The sequence below is a fragment of the Muntiacus reevesi genome, chromosome 15 (genome assembly GCF_963930625.1).
Source record: "Muntiacus reevesi chromosome 15, mMunRee1.1, whole genome shotgun sequence".
In the NCBI taxonomy this organism is placed as follows: domain Eukaryota; kingdom Metazoa; phylum Chordata; class Mammalia; order Artiodactyla; family Cervidae; genus Muntiacus; species Muntiacus reevesi.
This window is the reverse complement of record NC_089263.1, coordinates 53,666,632-53,685,281: the sequence shown is the minus strand read 5'-3', so window position 1 is coordinate 53,685,281 and position 18,650 is coordinate 53,666,632. Positions and strand designations below refer to the sequence as shown.

General features: G+C 46.4%; 1 protein-coding gene across 1 annotated transcript in view; it reads right to left on the bottom strand.

Moving 5' to 3' along the window:
* The window catches only part of SLC24A4 (solute carrier family 24 member 4), a 184,085-nt gene that overhangs the window by 148,322 nt on the left and 17,113 nt on the right, over nt 1-18,650 (bottom strand). The window lies entirely within an intron of this gene.

Here is an 18,650-nt window from a genome sequence, read left to right as displayed (position 1 = left end):
TGGGTATCCTGTCTGTTTCCTCTCCCACCTGGGCTGTAAGTTCTGGGCCTTCATCCATTCTCATCTCTACTGTGGCCCCCAAACTACAAAGGTCCTGGCCACATTGTAGGCAGACCAATAGATAATGAACAAATGAATGAACTGAAAAGCAGTCAAGGTCAGGACAGTGAGGGCCACGATCCCCTGGCTGGAGTGGCCAGGGGCTAAGGACACCCAACCAGGGAGCAGGGGAGGGTCTAAGATATGGCCTTGGGTTCCAACAAGAGAGCCCTATTGCCTAGCTCACTAGGAAGGCCTGGAAAACCAGGAGGTGATTCAGTTCAAGTTCTCATAGCTTGTGACTGTGGGTGACAGTCCCTGTCCCTGTCCAGGCCAACTATGCAGGGAGCTGGAGAGAAGTCCGCAGTAGAGGCAGGCAGGTCCAGGCCAGCTACGCCGGAAGCTGGGGAGAGGATCTCAGTAGATGTAGGCAGCACAAGTGGGTGGGAGCCCCGACCCCTGGAGGGTTACAACAGCCTCGGGAGCTGAGCACCCCCTGCCCCTCCCCTAGCCTGCTGGGCCAGGCCCTCCACTTCAGGGCTCTCTAAACTCATCTTCAGGATCCCTCAAGGGGGGCAATTCCCCTTTCTGACAAGACAGCCATCATGTGCAATTGATTAAGTGTCCGCATAGAAAAGAATGTAAATGATAGTAAACAGAAAGGGACACAAAACGGTTCAAACAGGAAAAGATGTTCAACCTTGCTCATGAGTGAGAAGCAAAAACTCCACCCACCCCCCAACCAGCCGCCGGATTGGCAGCCTCAACAAGTCTGATGACACCATGGGGTCTTCATCCCTGGCTTCATGGGACAGAGGTTGGAAATTGATACAAACTCGATGGGGGGGTCATTTGGTACCAGCTGTCAAAATCCCGAATTCACATACTCTCTGGCCAGTAGTCCCCCGTCTAAGTTACTCATCACAACACTGTTCCTGCTCTCTCTTTTTCTAAGTTTTTTTGATGTGGATCCTTTAAGTCTTTATTGGATTTGTTATAACAACTGATTGTTTTATGTATTAGTTTTTTTGGCCATGCGGCATATGGGATCTTAGCTCCCCAACCAGGGATTGAACCTGCACTCCCTGCTCTGGAAGGCAAAGTCCCAACCACTGGATCAGCAGGGAATGCTCTGTTCCTTGCTCTCTTTTGCTTTACCTGTCTACACAGGTGGGTCAGGAGGGAGCCGGCTCAATAGATCACAGCCCTATCCTACAACAGAATACTATGCAGGCTAAAGAGGAAGAAACTCACATTTAATTTACTAATGATCTGTGATAGCTTTCAATAGCAAGGGAAGGTTCAGAACAATGTGTCTGCTATGCTAACTGTGTGAAATATATAAACCATCACACAGCCCCATGCTCTATGTATAGCTGCATGCCAAAACTGGGGAAGGGTTGCCTTGCAAAATAGATATGGGTAACTGCCAGACAGCAGGACTTCCCTGGTGACTCAAGCGGTAAGGAATCTGCCTGCAATTCAAGAGACTTAGGTTCGATCCCTGGGTCAGGAAGATCCCCTGGAGGAAGGAATGGCAACCCACTCCAGAATTCTTGCCTGGAGAATTCCATGGATAGAGGACCCTGGTGGGCTACAGTCCATGGGGTTGCAAAATGTCAGACACAACTGAGGGGGGATGGGGGGGACGGCTGCAGAGAATTTCTAGGTATTACCTTTTGTCCTCTTGAAATTTTGAATCACACAAATACATTACTTACTCAAAGGCTAAATTTTTTAAAAATTCCCTATACTGAATGACAGAACTATGGACGGAGGTTCGTGACATTGTACAGGAGACAGGGATCAAGAACAACCCCATGGAAAAGAAATGCAAAAAAGCAACATGGCTGTCTGAGGAGGCCTTACAAATAGCTGTGAAACGAAGAGAAGCGAAAAGCAAAGGAGAAAAGGAAAGATATACCCATTTGAATGCAGAGTTCCAAAGAATAGCAAGGAGAGATAAGAAAGCCTTCCTCAGTGATCAATGCAAAGAGATAGAGGGAAACAATAGAATAGGAAAGACTAGCAACCTCTTCAAGAAAATTAGAGATACCAAGGGAACATTTCATGCAAAGACGGGCTCAATAAAGGACAGAAATGGTATGGACCTAACAGAAGCAGAAGATATTAAGAAGAGGTGGCAGGAATACACAGAAGAACTATACAAAAAGATTTTCATGGCCCAGATAATCACGATGGTGTGATCACTCACCTAGAGCCAGACATCCTGGAACGTGAAGTCAAGTGGGCCTTAGGAAGCATCACTACAAACAAAGCTAGTGGAGGTGATGAAATTCCAGTTGAGCAATTTCAAATCCTGAAAGATGATGCCGTGAAAGTGCTGCACTCAATATGTCAGCAAATTTGGAAAACTCAGCAGTGACCACAGGACTGGAAAAGGTCAGTTTTCATTCCAATCCCAAAGAAAGGCAATCCCAAAGAATGTTCAAACTACCACACAATTGTACTCATCTCACATACTAGTCGGAGAAGGCAATGGCACCCCACTCCAGTGTTGCCTGGAAAATCCCATGGACGGAGGAGCCTGGTAGGCTGCAGTTCCATGGGGTCGCTATGAGTCGGCCATGACTGAGTGACTTCATTTTCACTTTTCACTTTCATGCAATGGAGAAGGAAATGGCAACCCACTCCAGTGTTCTTGCCTGGAGAATCCCAGGGACGGGGGAGCCTGGTGGGCTGCCGTCTATGGGGTCACACAGAGTTGGACACGACTGAAGCGACTTAGCAGCAGCAGCACACGCTAGTTAAGTAATGCTCAAAATTCTCCAAACCAGGCTTCAGCAATGCATGAACTGTGAACTTCCAGATGTCCAAGCTGGTTTTAGGAAAGGCAGAGGAACCAGAGACCAAATCGCCAACATTCACTGGATCATCGAAAAAGCAAGAGAGTTCCAGAAAACATCTATTTCTGCTTTATTGACTATGCCAAAGCCTTTGACTGTGTGGATCACAATAAACTGTGGAAAATTCTGAAAGAGATGGGAATACCAACCAGATCACTTTACCTGCCTCCTGAGAAATCTGTATGTAGGTCAAGAAGCAACAGTTAGAACTGGACATGGAAGAACAGACTGACTTAAAATTGGAAAAGGAGTACGGCAAGGCTGTATATTGTCACCTTCCTTGCTTACTTAACTTATATGCAGAGTACATCATGCTAAATGCCGGGGTAGATGAAGCACAAGCTGGAATCAAGATTGTCAATATCAATAACCTCAGATATGCAGATGACACCACCCTTATGGCAGAAAGTGAAGAAGAACTAAAGAGCCTCTTGATGAAAGTGAAAGAGGAGAGTGAAAAAGTTGGCTTAAAGCTCAACATTCAGAAAACTAAGATCATGGCATCCGGTCTCATCACTTCATGGCAAATAGATGGAGAAACAATGGAAACAGTGACAGACTTTATTTTCTTAGGCTCAAGAATCACTGCAGATGGTGACTATAGCCATGAAATTAAAAGACGCTTGCTTCTTGGAAGAAAAGCTATGACCAACCTAAACAGCATATTTAAAAGCAGAGACGTTACTTTGCCAACAGAGGTCCATCTAGCCAAAGCTATGGTTTTTCCAGTAGTCATGTATGAATGTGAAAGTTGGACTATAAAGAAGGCTGAGCACCGAAGAACTGATGCTCTTGAAGCATGGTGTTGGAGAAGACTCTTGAGAGTCCCTTAGACTGCAAGGAGACCAGTCAATCCTAAAGGAAATCAGTCCTGAATATTCACTGGAAGAACTGATATTGAAGCTCCAATACTTTGGCCACCTGATGCAAAGAAGAACCGACTTATTGGAAAAGACTCTGATGCAGGGAAAGACTGAAGGCAGAAGGAGAAAGGGATGACAGAAGATGAAATGGTTGGATGGCATCAGAGACTCGATGGTCATGAATTTGAGCAAACTCTGGGAGATGGTAAAGGACAGGGAAGCCTGGTGTGCTGCAGTCCATGGGATCACAGAGAGTCAGACATGACTGAGCGACCTTTAGAACCTTTAGAACAACAACAACACCCTTACACCTTCACCTCCTACATTCTTCCTCTATCACTCTACACACTCCAGACTTGGCTGTATTGCTATCATATACCACACCTTTCCCTGCCCCAGGGCCTTTGCACCTGTCATTTTCATATTCCATCTTTCTCCACCGAGGTAACTCCTACCTTGTCTATTATGATACCTCAAGTCAAATATCCCTGCTTTGGGGGAGCTTTCTCTTATGAGATCAAGCCCCTTTTATGCTCTGACTGCCTCTTGCCCCTGTTCACAGTTTATCTCACTCTTGAATTCTTGTTCAAGGCCTTTCCTCCCTAGGAGAGCCCCCACTTCTCCCTGGGGGTCAGGACTCTTGTTCACTGTCATCCACAACAGTGTTGATCAAAGAGCAGGTGCTGAAATGCCATTTCCTTTCCTCCTATTACTCCCCCAGCCCCTGCCATTCTTGTTCCCATCTCTCCAGCAATAATGAAGCCTATAGCTTTTCCATCAGAGAAGGAGCACTAAAGAATGATTCTAAAGGGCACGTGTCTTGTTCATATCAGTGGAGACAGAAGAAAAGCTCAGAAGCATTTCTTTTCACTTAACAACAGCAGCTAACATTTCTTAAGCTCTACCAGCAACCCTTAAGATAGGTCTTATCTTTATTTCATGGATGGGGAAACAGCAGTTAAAAAAATCTGAGTCCCACAGTCTGTAAGTGTTAAGGGTGGCATTCTGTATTTCAGTCTGTCCTGCAGCCACTTTTTAAAAGATACCTGTAATTTACTGAGCTTTCAGTATAGACAGTGCATGTGTGTGTGTGTGTGTGTGTGTGTGTGTGTGTGTTGTGGAAGACGATTTTTCCACAGACCAGGAAAGAGGGGCAGGGATGGTTTTAGGATGATTCAAGTGCCTTATATTTATTGTGTACTTTTTTTCCTGTTATTATTACATCAGCTCCACCTCAGATCATCAGGCATTAGATCCCAGAAGTTGGGGACCCCTGCCCTAGAGGATGCCGGTGCCCTAATCTAGAATTCCCACCCCCAGGGTAGTGAGTTAGCATGATGAATGGCCAAACCCCAGGTCCTTCAGCTGCCTCTATTCCCCATCAATTCAGGGACTCTGCTAATCTGCATAATGACTTAGATATACTGGTAACCAGAATCCTAATTTGATGATCAACATACTGGGTGTTAGAAATGGACTCTCACTGATTAAATCAGTGACCTTGGAGATGGGTGGATAGGCTGAGATATTTTGGAGGTCATCCCCACCCAGGGCAACTAGGAAGTGAAGTGTGCATCGTTAAGGATGCTGCCTGATCACCAAATGGTCTGAACCCGACTGTTGGCTCACGGTGGGTTCTGATTATCTGATCCCGACTATGAGATTAACTGAATCCTGACACATGAATATATGATCAGTTCTACCTTGAACTTCCCTACAAGTTGTGCTCAGCATACCTACAACGATAGTGTGTTAGAGCCTCATTTATCTTACTAGCGGTTGTACATTCACACGTGGCAGAATCTGACTGGTAGCTTCCTGTCTTTATAAGCTGGCAGCAAGGTTATGCCGAGGAGCAACTGGCTCCTCAGGCTCCTCCACCCTCCAGTGTTAGCAATTCCCCACAAAGTACTTAGCTGCCCATGATCAAATAGCAGAGTCAGTTCACCAGTTAATACTCTCCACTGTCTTTCTAGATAGAGACTTTAATAGGGTCTGGTGGCTCAGTAGTAAAGAATCCACCTGCAATGCAGGAGATACAGGAGACGTGGGTTCGATCCCTGGGTCAGAAAGATCCCCTGGAGAAGGAAATGGCAAACCACTCCAGTATTCTTGCCTGGAGAATCCCATGGACAGAGAAGCCTGGTGGGCTACAGTCCATGGAGCTGCAAAGAGTTGGACACGACTGAGCAACTAAATAGCAACAGCAACACATTTGGAAGCCTGCAGCCATCGTTTATAAACGCACTATTCTGAGCTCAGGCAAGTTTCCCCTCTACAATCATCCCTAAAAGGATTCCTTGTGACCAAGTATCCACCAGGTTGAGTGGCAAGTGTCTGTCCTGTGAGATCAGCATCACGGAGCATCCTCAAACCCACAAGAACGGCCTCTTAGGAAGACAATTACAAAGCTCCTTTATCCTTAATTCAGAAAGACATTCTGCTGTTGGAAACAAGACCCTCAGCCACAGATAGTATTTGAAAAAGAAAGTCATTCAAATGATTGAACCGTTCTGCTGGCATGCTATCCTATTTGACTGCCCCAAAATTCAATAAAAGTTTATACTTTAAAATGCTGTATGACAACAGGAGGGATCCCTGGGATGATGGAAATGTTCTGTATCTCTACTGCATCCGTGGCAATATCCTGACAGTGATCCTGCACAATAGTTTTTCAAAATATTTCCACTAGGGAAAACAAGAGTATACGGAATCTCCCTGTACTATTTCTTGCAACTATGTGTGAATCTACAGCTCTCAAAATTAAAAGTTTAATTAAAAAAAAAACTTAGAAAGGGACTTCCCTTATAGTCCAGTGATTAAGAATCCACCCACCAGTGCAGAGGACAGGGGTTCAGTCTCTGGTCTGGGAAGATTCCACATGCCGTGGGGCAACTAAGCCCAAGAGCTGCAACAACTGAAGCCCACGCTCTCTAGAGCCCGTGCTCTGCAACAAAAGAAGCCATCACAATGAGAAGCCCACTCACTGCAACTAGAGAAAGCATGCACACAGCAACCAAGGGCCAACACAGTCATAGACATAAATACATAAACCAATGTATTTATAAATCATAAACAAATACATAAATCATTGAAAAGGTGGGTGAAGTGGAAGTGGCTCACTCGTGTCTGACTCTTTGCGACCCCATGGGACTATACAGTCCATGGGATTCTCCAGGCCAGAATACAGGAATGGGTAGCTGCCCCCTTCTCCAGGGATCAAACCCAGGTCTCCTGCATTGCAGATGGATTGAATCATCAGGGAAGCCCAGGAATACTGGAGTGGGTAGCCTATCCCTTCTCCAGTGGATCTTCCAGACCCAGGAATTGAACCAGGGTCTCCTGCATTGCAGGCATATTCTTTACCAGCCGAGCTACCAGCAGAACCCTAAAAGGTGGGGGCTGATGTTTAAAAAAAAAAAAAGAATATGCATTATACGCTCAAGAAATATCATCCAGTCACTTATTATTTAGGACACTGAAAATTGGGAGGTGGGCAGGAAGGGCTGTGATTCACAGTAATTCTTACATCACCCTTCCTACCTGGAATGGGGAGTGTCCCCATTTTTGCCTGCTCTTCCATGATGGTTTGTTATGAGCCTTCCTGAAGTTCCTGCATGCATTGCTGCCTCCCTACGAGCTGGTAACTTCAGATCATCAGCCAAGGTCAGTGGCTAAACCTTAGGCAGAGCCTGCTTTCCTTCCTGAGTTTAGACTCTCACTCCTATGTAACATTCTCAGTGATGATGCTCCCATATTCATAAGAACCTGGCTCCATCCCTTGGCAGCCCTGGGTTTCAACAAGCCTTCCCCAAAGAGAGCACTCAGAACCACGTGCTTCAAAAACATTTCCCCATGCACATCAGAAGATGAATCCCAGGACTTCCCTCGTGGTAGAGTGGTAAAGAATTCACCTGTCAAAAAAAAAAAAAAAAGAATTCACCTGTCAGTTGCAGGGGACACGGGTTCGATCCCTGGTCTGGGAAGATTCCACATGCCACAGGGCAATTAAGCTTGTGTACCACAACTACTGAGCCCAAGCACCCTAGAGCCTGTGCTCCACAAGAGAAGCCACTGCAATGGACAGTCTGAGCACTGCAACTAGAGAAAAAAAGTCTGTGTGCTGCAACAAAGACCTAGTGCAGCCAAAAATAAATTTTAAAAAGATGATGATGAAGCCCAGAGGAAGTGCATGGGCATGCTGATCCTGTTTCCAATTTCTCAAGATGAAACTCTGTCTTCATACGAACCTTAGGAAAAAGACATTAACCCAGAAAACTAATAGCTTGGACAACAGGAGACTAATTACTGTGCAGTCTCCGTTTATGATGGTGTGCAGTGGGGAGTCCAGAGGAACTGATTCCCAGAGACTTGGGAATCAGGAAACTGCCAACTGGTTGTGTGACCCAGGGCAGGTCACCAACTACAGCTCAGAGTTAATAAAGTTTTATTGCAACACGTCCACACACACAAATTTGTCGTACAATGGCAGAGTTGAACGACTGCCATAGACACCGTACAGCTTGAAAAACCTAAAATATTTACTATCTGGCCCCTTATAGAAAGATTTTTGCTGACCCCAGACTTGGCAATAATCATGATAAAAATGCTACTGTGTCTGTGTTCAAGTGCCAGGCATCCTGCCAAGTGCTTTATACGCCTTAACTCATCCAATCCCCACAACAAACCTGCAAGGCTAGGATGGTCTCCATTTCATAAATAAGGAATTTATAAGGAGGTTAAAACCTGCCTGAGTTCCCATGTCTAGTAAATGAAGAAGCCAGGATTCAGACTCCTGTGCATCTGATACGGAGTGCCTGACTCGCTCCATTGCATCATCTTATCTCCTGAGTAAATCTTTCTGCTCCTTGGGTCTGGGTGTCAAGGTCACAAAAGAAGCTCTAACATCCCAACAACTTCTTTGAACATGACAAGAGCAGCTCTTCTGTAGTCAACTACTGAGGCACAGGGTAATATCCAAATTACCTAGCATTTATTTTCTTTATAAGTGCTTTTATAGCCCAAATACTTGAAATCGGAAAACAGCTGAAAGTCGAGTAGCTATGTGGAGAAGCAATGGTAAAGAAGGACTTGAGAATTAGTGTTTTTCTTTTTAATTGAGTCTAAGGCAAATGAGCATAAGGGCTCCCTGGCAGCCCAAGCAAGAAGGGAAACACTACAAAGAACTGGAAGCTCACTCCCTAATGAGACGCCTCTTCCTTTCCTGACTGCTACTTTACCTTGAAGTTCCAGTGTTTCTGACTCTGTGTGCGCCATTAGTGTGGTCTTAACCCACAGAGAGACATACCAGGCAGCTGGTGTCTTTGGATCCTTGAAAGGTTTGGTGCATCCCAACACAAACCAGGTGGAATGAATCTGTGGTAGGACGTTGGACGGGTTCAAGAATGTATCACATTAATTCCCATCACCACACTGACTAAGGGTTATTACCAACTCCCCAGAAGGAAGAACTAGGAGATTGACATCAGAACCTACCGGAGAGCCTGCACTCTTTTTAGTGACACAAAGGGAGGCCACTGTAAAGCCCTCATTTTTATGACACTTTTCTTAGAAGATTAAAAATCAAGCTATGTCCCACTGCATAAATGAACCATACTGGCAATGGAAGTAGCTTATACCACTATAGAGGAAGTAGCTTAGTGAAGTCCTGACTCTTGAGGTCATTCTTACCCCAGCACCACCCGCTGCCACAGTCCTATATCCCAGGGGGAAGGATCATGCGTCTGGCACACAAGCCCCCAAGTCTCCTTGCAGAATCTTCCAGAACAAGAGGTCACACGCCACCCCCAACCCAGCTCCGTGGTTTTTAATCATGGCTGCACATCTGAATCACCAGGAAAACTTTAAAAACTACTGCAGACTGATCCACACCCAGGGATTCTGACTTACTTTGTCTGAGATGTGGCCTCAGCATCAGGATTTTTTAAATCCCCCGGATGAGTCTAATGAGCAACCAAACTTGAGAACCACAGCCCTTGTTCAATGCCATTTCACAGTTGCCATGGTCATTTCCCCCTTTTGCAAGTAAAATCACCACCACAAGTAGCTATTACTGCAATATAGATAACAGCTTGGATATAATGCCTTTTTAATTAGGTGGTTACAGTAATGATCCATCACTCCCTTATGACCTCAGATTTGAACCCAACATGTTATACTGGGGAGACATTTCCATCCCTTCCCTCAGATCACTCTCTCCCAAGGCTTCTAATAATTAATGTTTACTGAACACGTCCTCGGGGCTGAGATTGAGGACGCATGACCTCATGTATTCCCCACAACCATCCCAAGGGAGTAAGGAAGACCATTCCCGTTTTGCTGATGGGACCATTTGCTGATGATCATGCTCATGTTACTGAGGCTCCAAAAAAAACGTTAGATTTGAGAACAATATATTCCATCACCATTGTGTATCCCATCTGCCATACAAACTGACCCTGCAAAAGCAGCAGAAAACTTCAATTTCCTTAAAAAAGAAGTGGACGTATTTCAATGAGCAAACTATGTTCCAGTCACATAGCCTTGCTGTTCTGGAAAAAGTCTCCTCAGGGCCTTTACACTTTCTATTTCCTTAGCCAAAAACACAACTTCCCTTTCCTTTGGCAGACAGCTAGACAGCCCTCCCTCACCATACGGAGGCCCCATCCACAAAGAAGCCTTTCTGAAAACTCTATCCTTTTAAAGATTTTTTTTGATGTGGACTATTTTTAAAGTCTACTGAATTTGTTATAATACTGCTTCTGTTTTGTTTTGGGTTTTTTTGGCCCCAAGGCATGTGGGATCTTAGTTCCTTGACCTGGAGTCGAACCTGCACCCTCAGCATTGGACAGCAAAATCTTCACCACTAGACCACCAGAAAAGCCCCCTGAAAGCCCCCAAACCCACCCTGTTCACTATCTCCTTATCCTAGTTTATGTCTCCTTGTGCTGTTTACCATCTGATCTTAGACATATACTTATTTGCAAATTTATGTGCTGCCCTCTTCGCTAAAATAAACTTCATGAGGGCAGGGACTCTGGTCACTGCTGTATCCCCAGTGCCTAGAACAGTACCTGGCACCTTGTAGGTGCTCAGTAAATACCGCCCTGCCCTCCACCCCCCACTACTTCAACAGTCCTTACTGTGTATCAAGTCCTATTCTAACTACTACACTCATGTTAATGCTTTGAACCCTAAGACAACTCACCTCAGGGACGTCATCACCATCCTACACATGGGGAAACTAAGGCACAGAAGGGTTAATGAATAACCTGCCCAACATCACTGTTAGTGAATGGCAGAGCCAGGATTCAAACCTACGCAATCCAGCTTCAGAGTTGGTACTTCAACCACTTTGCTGAATGATTAATGAAGGAGTGATGCTACTATAATTGGTACACCATCTCTGCAGGCTCCGAATCCCCAGATTCAGCCAACCACTGATCAAAATTCACACCTCAGCCTGTGGACAAGGAGGGCTGACTCTGCTGCTCCATTTTATACAAAGGACTTGAGCATCCTGGGATGCAGGTGTCCCTGGAAGCAATCCCCCGTGGACACAGGGGACAACTGCACACTGATCGATGAATGGGGGCAAGCCAAATCCCAAAGTCCCTCATGGGGTCCCCTTGCATTCTGCTCTGGGGTGACTGCACCCCGACAGGACCCCATCCCCCAGGCATTCCATCTGCCTCCTCGGTCAGGCCCTGTCACACCTTTACCCTGTTAGCAAAACAGTTTGTGCAGCAGCAGAATTTTAGTCAGTTTCAAAGCTGGGAGTGAACTTGAAGTCCACCCCATGCCTGGCATGTCTCTCCAGACCTCTCGTCTTGACACAGCAAAACGAAGCATCTTGGAAACAGGAGGTACTGAGGCACGTGGTGAGCTGGCCAGATGGTGCTGGCCTCCCTGCTTATGGAGGGTCTAACAAGGCAAAGCGTCCCCCCACCCCCAGGAAGAACATGGTCCCTGTGCCGCTCTCTCCCCCACCTTCAGGCAGCTGCCAGGTCTATGTCAATCTGACCGTGACCTAGTCTCTGAAATGGGACCCTGTCTCTACTCCACTGTTCCTGCCCTCCTCTTCTTCTGCCTGGAACCCAAACAGCCTCAAACATCTCCCTAGGACCAGTTCCATCCTCTGTCCTGAGGTTGGAATCATCTTCCCAAAGCATGATCCTCATCCCATCAACCCTCAGAAGCCTCCCCCAACTCCCACTGTCTCAGTTAAGAAATCCAAACTCCTTAACTGGACAACAGAAGCCTGTTGTCCATCTGCTTCTAAGGCAACAGAAGCCTGTTGTCCATCTGCTTCTCTTCTACAAATCTCCCCTCACTTTACATGTAAGCAAAACACACCATTCTGAGATTGTCATCAGTCAGCTTTCACTAGATGACTGTTATGATGCAATAACAAACAAGTCCCAATTATCAGGGGCATACAACACACATTTATTTCATATTTGCATTGTATACTGGCAATCATGACTTAGTTTCTCTTGTCTTCCCATTCTAGAATCCAGGCAGAAGGATAAGGCCCATCCAGGACATGCCATCCTCATGAGAAAGGGGAAAGAGAAAGGGCTAGCAGAGACACACAGTGGCTTTTAATGCTTCTGTTCAGACACAGTATAAGTCACATCTGCTCATGTGCCCCTGGCCAAAGCAAGCTTCATGTCCCTGTCCAACATCAATGGATTGAATATTCTATAATGCAAGTCACATTTCTACCTAGATGGGGAGAGCTGGAGATAAGGAAGTGCAGACATGAAACAAATAATCACATAAAGTTCTACCTTAGGGCATGGAGAGCTGGGTTTGATCCCTGGGTTGGGAAGATCCCCTGAAGAAGGGATGGCAACCCACTCCAGTATTCTTGCCTAGAGAATCCCATGGGAAGAGGAGTCTGACAGGCAACAGTCCATGGGGTCTTAAAGAGTTGGATTAGGGCCTAGGTTCATGGAGTTCCCTCCATCTGTGGGGTCTAAGTTGTACATGCCATCTTTAAGGCCAGCTCCACGATCAACCACGAAGGAAAATCTCTTGCTTCTCTGAGCCTTGACACAGCTTTATCTGCCTCTGAAGGTATGTAGATCTGAAAGCCTCTGTATCCCTAGAGAGTGTTTCAGTTGTTAGTCCTTCACAGTTCACCTTCCTGTCAGATTTTAACTTTGTTGTTTAGTCATGTCAGACTCTGTGGAGACCCCATGGACTGTAGCCCACCAGGGTCCTCTGTCCATGGGATTTCCCAGGCAAGAATACTGGAGTGGGTTGCCATTTCCTTCTCTGGGGATCATCCCAACCCAGGAATTGAACCCATATCTCCTGCACTGCAGGATTCTTTACCACTGAGCCACCAGGGATGCCAAATTATAATTTAGGATCCTTGAAATTGGAGTTGGTCTTTCTGCCTATAGTATTTGCACAGGGTGGGCATTCAAGCAATGTTTATTTCATGTGAGAATGAGTTTTCAGAATAAAGAGTTAGATTTCCATTTAACTTTTGGGATTTTTTTGTTGTTGTTGCAAAAGCAGTTACTTTCTTCATCATGATGTGCTAATAACTGGATTCATGTTTCCTCTTTCCTTCCACACTGTATGTTAGGGTGAGCCCTGTTCGATTCATCTACACTTGGCAAAGTGCTTCCCACATCAGAGGCTCTTGAATTTCTTGGGTAAATGAGCAAATGAGTAAATAAATGAGTGAGCAGATCGTCTGAGCAGACTTCAACCCCAGAGGCAGCAGGAGAGGTGTGAGGTGGGGGGGGACCCAGTCAATCTGAGAGGCAGGGAGAAGCTAACTGGAAAAATCTGGCTTCGAGGATTAGCTAAAATCAAAATAATGATTATTCAAATTGAATGGAGAATGACAGTGAATTTCTGATAAGTCTGCAAACTGCATCTTACTCTGCCAACTACTCCTAGAAAGAGACAACAGGGTACTACCATTTAAGATACAGACTGTGTCCAAAAGACAACTCCCAAGGTGCAATTACAGGAGAGGAAAAGAGGTGACCAAACAGACGAGCCAGAACAAACCATAGCAAACAAGCCATGAAAGATTGCGTCTACTACATAGTTTCAGGGTCACCTCTGTCCCTTGTTGCTATATTGACACTGGGTTATATGAAACCAGGAACGCAGCAGAAAGGGAAATGGTGGACTTTTAAGACAGGTGAACTGAACAGGCAGCTACACCATGAATGGCATGAGCTGAGTAGTGATGTGCCTTCAACAGCCAGCAAAGCTGGTTGCTAGATGATCAATGTCGAAAGCCTGCAGCTCAGAGTAAGCTCCAGACCGACTCACCCACACAGGCTCCTAGCCTGACTCTTCAAACCTAAAATGCAAATGGGCTTCATGGTCTACTCTTCGTGATAGATTTTCACAGCCAATTCAAAGGAGCGCCTGCTCCTTTGGGCATGGAGGAGATGCACCCACTTTGGGCATGGAGGAGACGATGGGCATGGAGGAGCCTGATGCACAAAAAGGAAGAAACAGCCCTTATCCTCCTTCTGCACCATGGATAGAGACCCGGGTATAAAAAGTCATAAAGACTCCCTAAGAGAACGATGTGGTCAAGAATTGAAATCATTTCTTGTGGTCGTGAGGGTTTTTGAAAAATCATTCCTTTGCTATCACGTATCTCTATGGAGTAAAACAGCTTGAAGACATTTCTGCCAGTTTGTTCAAACCACGTGTGCCACTCTCTCCAACTGGAAAGGGTGAAGAAGAAGGTCACCACCATTACACCACAGTCAGAGGTGCCGAATCAGAAAGGGACTTTCCTGTCCCTGGGCTCCGCAGCTTGCCTACTGAGGGGACTGGTTACCAGTTTGAAGTGAATGTGTGGGCTTGGTTACCATGGGTTTACCAGCTCTGCTCCTGCAAATTGTGCTCCTGGGCCCAGGAAAGGAGCCGACCCCCTGGTGCTTATCTCACCCCCGCCTTCCGGTGTATTACCCAGCAGGACAGAGCAAATGTTGCATGATCTTTTCAGGATTGAAGGTCTCCTTACAGAAAACCCCAGGACCAGGCACTCTCAAGAAGAGAGGACCAAGCTGGATGGCTTAACTTGGAAGAAAAACAGCCCTTTGGCACGTTTCCTGGGTCCATGGTACGCTATTAAAAAAAAAAAAGACCAAAAAAAAAACAATTTAAATGCCTTTAAGTTTTTCCTCCACACTATGACACATCAGACCAAAGTACAATCGGGCAATCAAGATCACCAGTTCCTGGAAGTTAAACATGGACAGCAGACCACTAAACAATGGCTCCTAAGGTCAAATCCTGCTAAGGTAAGTCCCTGTCTCAGGGAGGGGCAGCGTTTACCAGCCCAGGCCATCTGGCCGACGGCAAGAAAGCCAGAAACTCAATCTCTCAAAGTGACAAGGAGAATCCACGGCCATCTTCCTGGATGAGAAGTACTTGAACTGTGGTGCTCCTACTACCCTCTGTAAACAAAAAGCCTCCCAAAGGAAGGCCTTGTCTCCTCTGTATTCAGCTCTGAGGTATGCCACGCTGAGGCAAGTCCACGTCTGGGCACCAAACGTGACTTCATGCATGCGCAGGCCTGCCCCTGGCAGGACCTCCCCAGCAGAGGGGGACAAAATACACTTGTCAATATGGCCTGGGTTTACGGGAACTCGAGGGACTGCGAAGCAGTCTTGGGCACCCATGGCAGGAATGCCAGGGCAGGAGCTCGATCTGGGTGATGGAGACTCATGCAGGGACTGCAGCACGCAACATCCTGGGACTCAGTGGGCCCCGCTCTCACCCCAGCCCTGCACCGCCACTGTGTGTGAACCTCTGTAAGTCCTCCCACCCCCAGCTCCTTGTTACTGTCACCTGGGAGCTTTAAGAATACCTCTCTCCAGGTCCCAACCTTAAAGGTCCCCATTTAATTGGTCCAGGGTGAAACCCAGGCATGGATAATTTTTTTTAAAGCTCCCTGGGTGAGTCTAAAATACAGGCAGGTTAAGAACTTCAGCTTACAGACCTGAGAGTCCCACCAGGCCTGTAATATACAGGGTTGGAGAGAGCGGGCTAGACTGTTCAGCATTTCTCCATTCAAACTCCTCCCCAACTCCCGTAATATTTGGGAAATAGTAGGTTGAATAAAGTTTAAAGCTCAGATACTTGTAGACATATATTCACAGCAACATCATTCACCACAGTCAAAAGGTGGAAAGAACCACATATCCAATGATGGATGAATAGATAAACAAAAGGTGGTCTGTACACAACAACAGATTACTCAGTCTTGAAAAAGGAAGGGAATTCTGACACATGCTACAGTGTGGATGAACCTTGAGGACATTATGCTAAGTGAAATAAGCCAGTCACAAAAAGGAAAAGACTGTATGATTCCACTTATACAAAGTATCTACAGTAGTCAAACTCAGAAAGGAGAATGGGGGCTGCTAGAGGCTGGGGAGGGGAAAGGAGTCAGCTCTGGTTTCAGCCAGAGTTTCAGTTGGGGATGACCAGAAAGTTCTGGAGAGGGATGGTGGTAAGGGCTGCACACTTAGGCGAACTGCACCTAATGCCACTACACTGCCTACTTTAAAATGGTTTAAATGGTAACTTTCATGTCTTTTTCCATGATACAGATTTTTAAGTTTAAATGTTTTCTGACTGCAGAATATTTTAGAAACTTGAACATGCTACTGTGACCCAATCTGTTTCCATGAGAGGCAGACTTCACAAGTCTTCCCCAAAGTTATCTGATCACAAATGCTGTTTTGAACAAGAGATGGGGAGTGGGGCAGATCATCTTCAGGACCCATGCTCCTCGAAGCAACTGGGAGAATGCTGAACCAAGCACTAGGTACCAGCTTTCCATATCCGAACCCTGGCTATGTGGCTGCTGGAGCATTAAGCAAAGCGGCTAATGGGAGGATCTCACTGAATTCTACCAAGACCCCTGCGGGGTAAGCAATATAGCCCTCATTTCATTGCTGGGGAAACTGAGGCTCAGAGAGGCCAAGTAACTGGCCCAAGGCTGCTCAGCTCACTGGCAGGGCTGGGACTCATATCTCAGACAGGCAGACTCTACTCCCACTACAGTTAAGTTCCTTCCATTTGAACAAGTTCCATCTAAGAGCACGTTTGTAAATCCAATGTGTTTTTTAAGTCCAACAAAGTTAGCCTAGGTACCCAACTAACACGATCGGCTATACAGTACTGTACTGGAATAGGTTTATGCCTTTCACACCAACATATAAAAAACCATCACAAAAAAATAAACATTTTTAATCTTAAAGCACAGTACCTTGAAAAGTACATGAGTACAACAGCTAGCATACAGGGGCTGGCATCGAGTGAACAGGCAAGAAGAGGTTCTGACGGCAGGAGGGAGAGGAGGTGGAAGATGGCAGAACTGAAGGGACGTCAGCAGTAGGAGAGAGAGGGCAAGCTGCAATGTCTTTCGTGCCTGATGTTAATGGAACACACGTTTGCATCTTTGAAAGTTCGCAACTTGAAGTTTCGTAGGTAGGGGACTTACTGTACTCCAAAGCAGCAGTGCTGATATCTCCCCCGAGCTTGTCAGAAATGCAGAGCCTCAGGCCTCCCTCAGACCTCCTGCGTCTGCATTTTAACCAAGTCCCCAGGTGACCGTGGGCACATTGACGATGGGGACGCATGGCTCTGTGCTCTAACACATGCAGCGCCGTGATCTCTCGGGGCCCTTCTGACTTCATTGACAGTGTCTAAATATTCACCGTGAGCTTGGAGCTTGGAGGCTGTGGAAGCAGCAGCAGTGTCTGCCCGGTGCCTGTGGTCTGCAAATTAGACACCAATCTCCTCCACTTCTTTCTTTCTTCCTCCAAATGTATATGGGCCACCCAAAGCCCTCATGTCATTTGGATACTTGTCATACCACTCTACATTGGGATTTTTTGCCAGCGAAGGAAAAACAAGCAAGGTTTTTAAGTGACCAAAAAGATTTCAAAGCAATTCTTTCAAGGGTTTCCCCCCTCTGAGGCCCATAGAAGAATTACTCAGAATTAGAGAAAAGATGCAACAGCACAGCCAGTTCATTCTGTTACCAGTTCCCTAATAAACACTCCAGCATGCTGGCCCATCTAATTTAAAGAGTCCAGGTGATGGGGCTTCCATTTTCCTGGGGAGGCTGTTTGACAAGCCAAGGTTTCCTTTAAGAGGCTCTTCCCCTCATGGTCTGAGGATTCCCCAGGTACAACCTCCTGCAACCCGGTGAAATCACTGCCAAACCATGTCAAGTGCCCCTTCTCAACACAGCCCGCTTTGACAGAGGCTTAATAAACCAGAGTGACTTAGCTGCTCTAATCTCTGCTTCTAAGTCATTCTATCTACTCCATTAATCACCTCTATCGACACTCCTCCAGGTCTCCAGGGAAGTTCCACTTCTCTCTGGTAATGGGCTTCTCCAGACTGCAGACTAGCCTTTCAACTTCAGGACTCCCATCTCTGGCTCTCATGCATGCCCTGTAAGGCCAGTCCTGCATCCCGGGAGCCCCCACCCAATCCTCGTCCACACCCTGGGGGAGGGGAGGATCAGGCAAGGTCATCAGCCATTCTGTGGCAGCCCATTCAGCAGAGAGGGCATTTCACATGGCATGTGAACGGTCCCTGTCCTGATGTTCACCTCCAAATAAGGTAGGACCAAAAGGCCACCAGCCCACAAAGGGAGGCTGGAGTGCTGACACTCTGCCAGGGGTCCTCGTGATGACACAAATCCTTCCAGGACAGGCACTCAGCTGCCCCTCTGCATACTCAGAGTGGGCAAAGAGCTGCAGAAGCGGGACTCTGTGGGGCTCTGAGTGTTGGCTATCACCCAGAACAAGGGCCACAGAATTCTCTCTCTGCTAAATCTGGTTTTGTTTAAATGCCTATGTGTCAC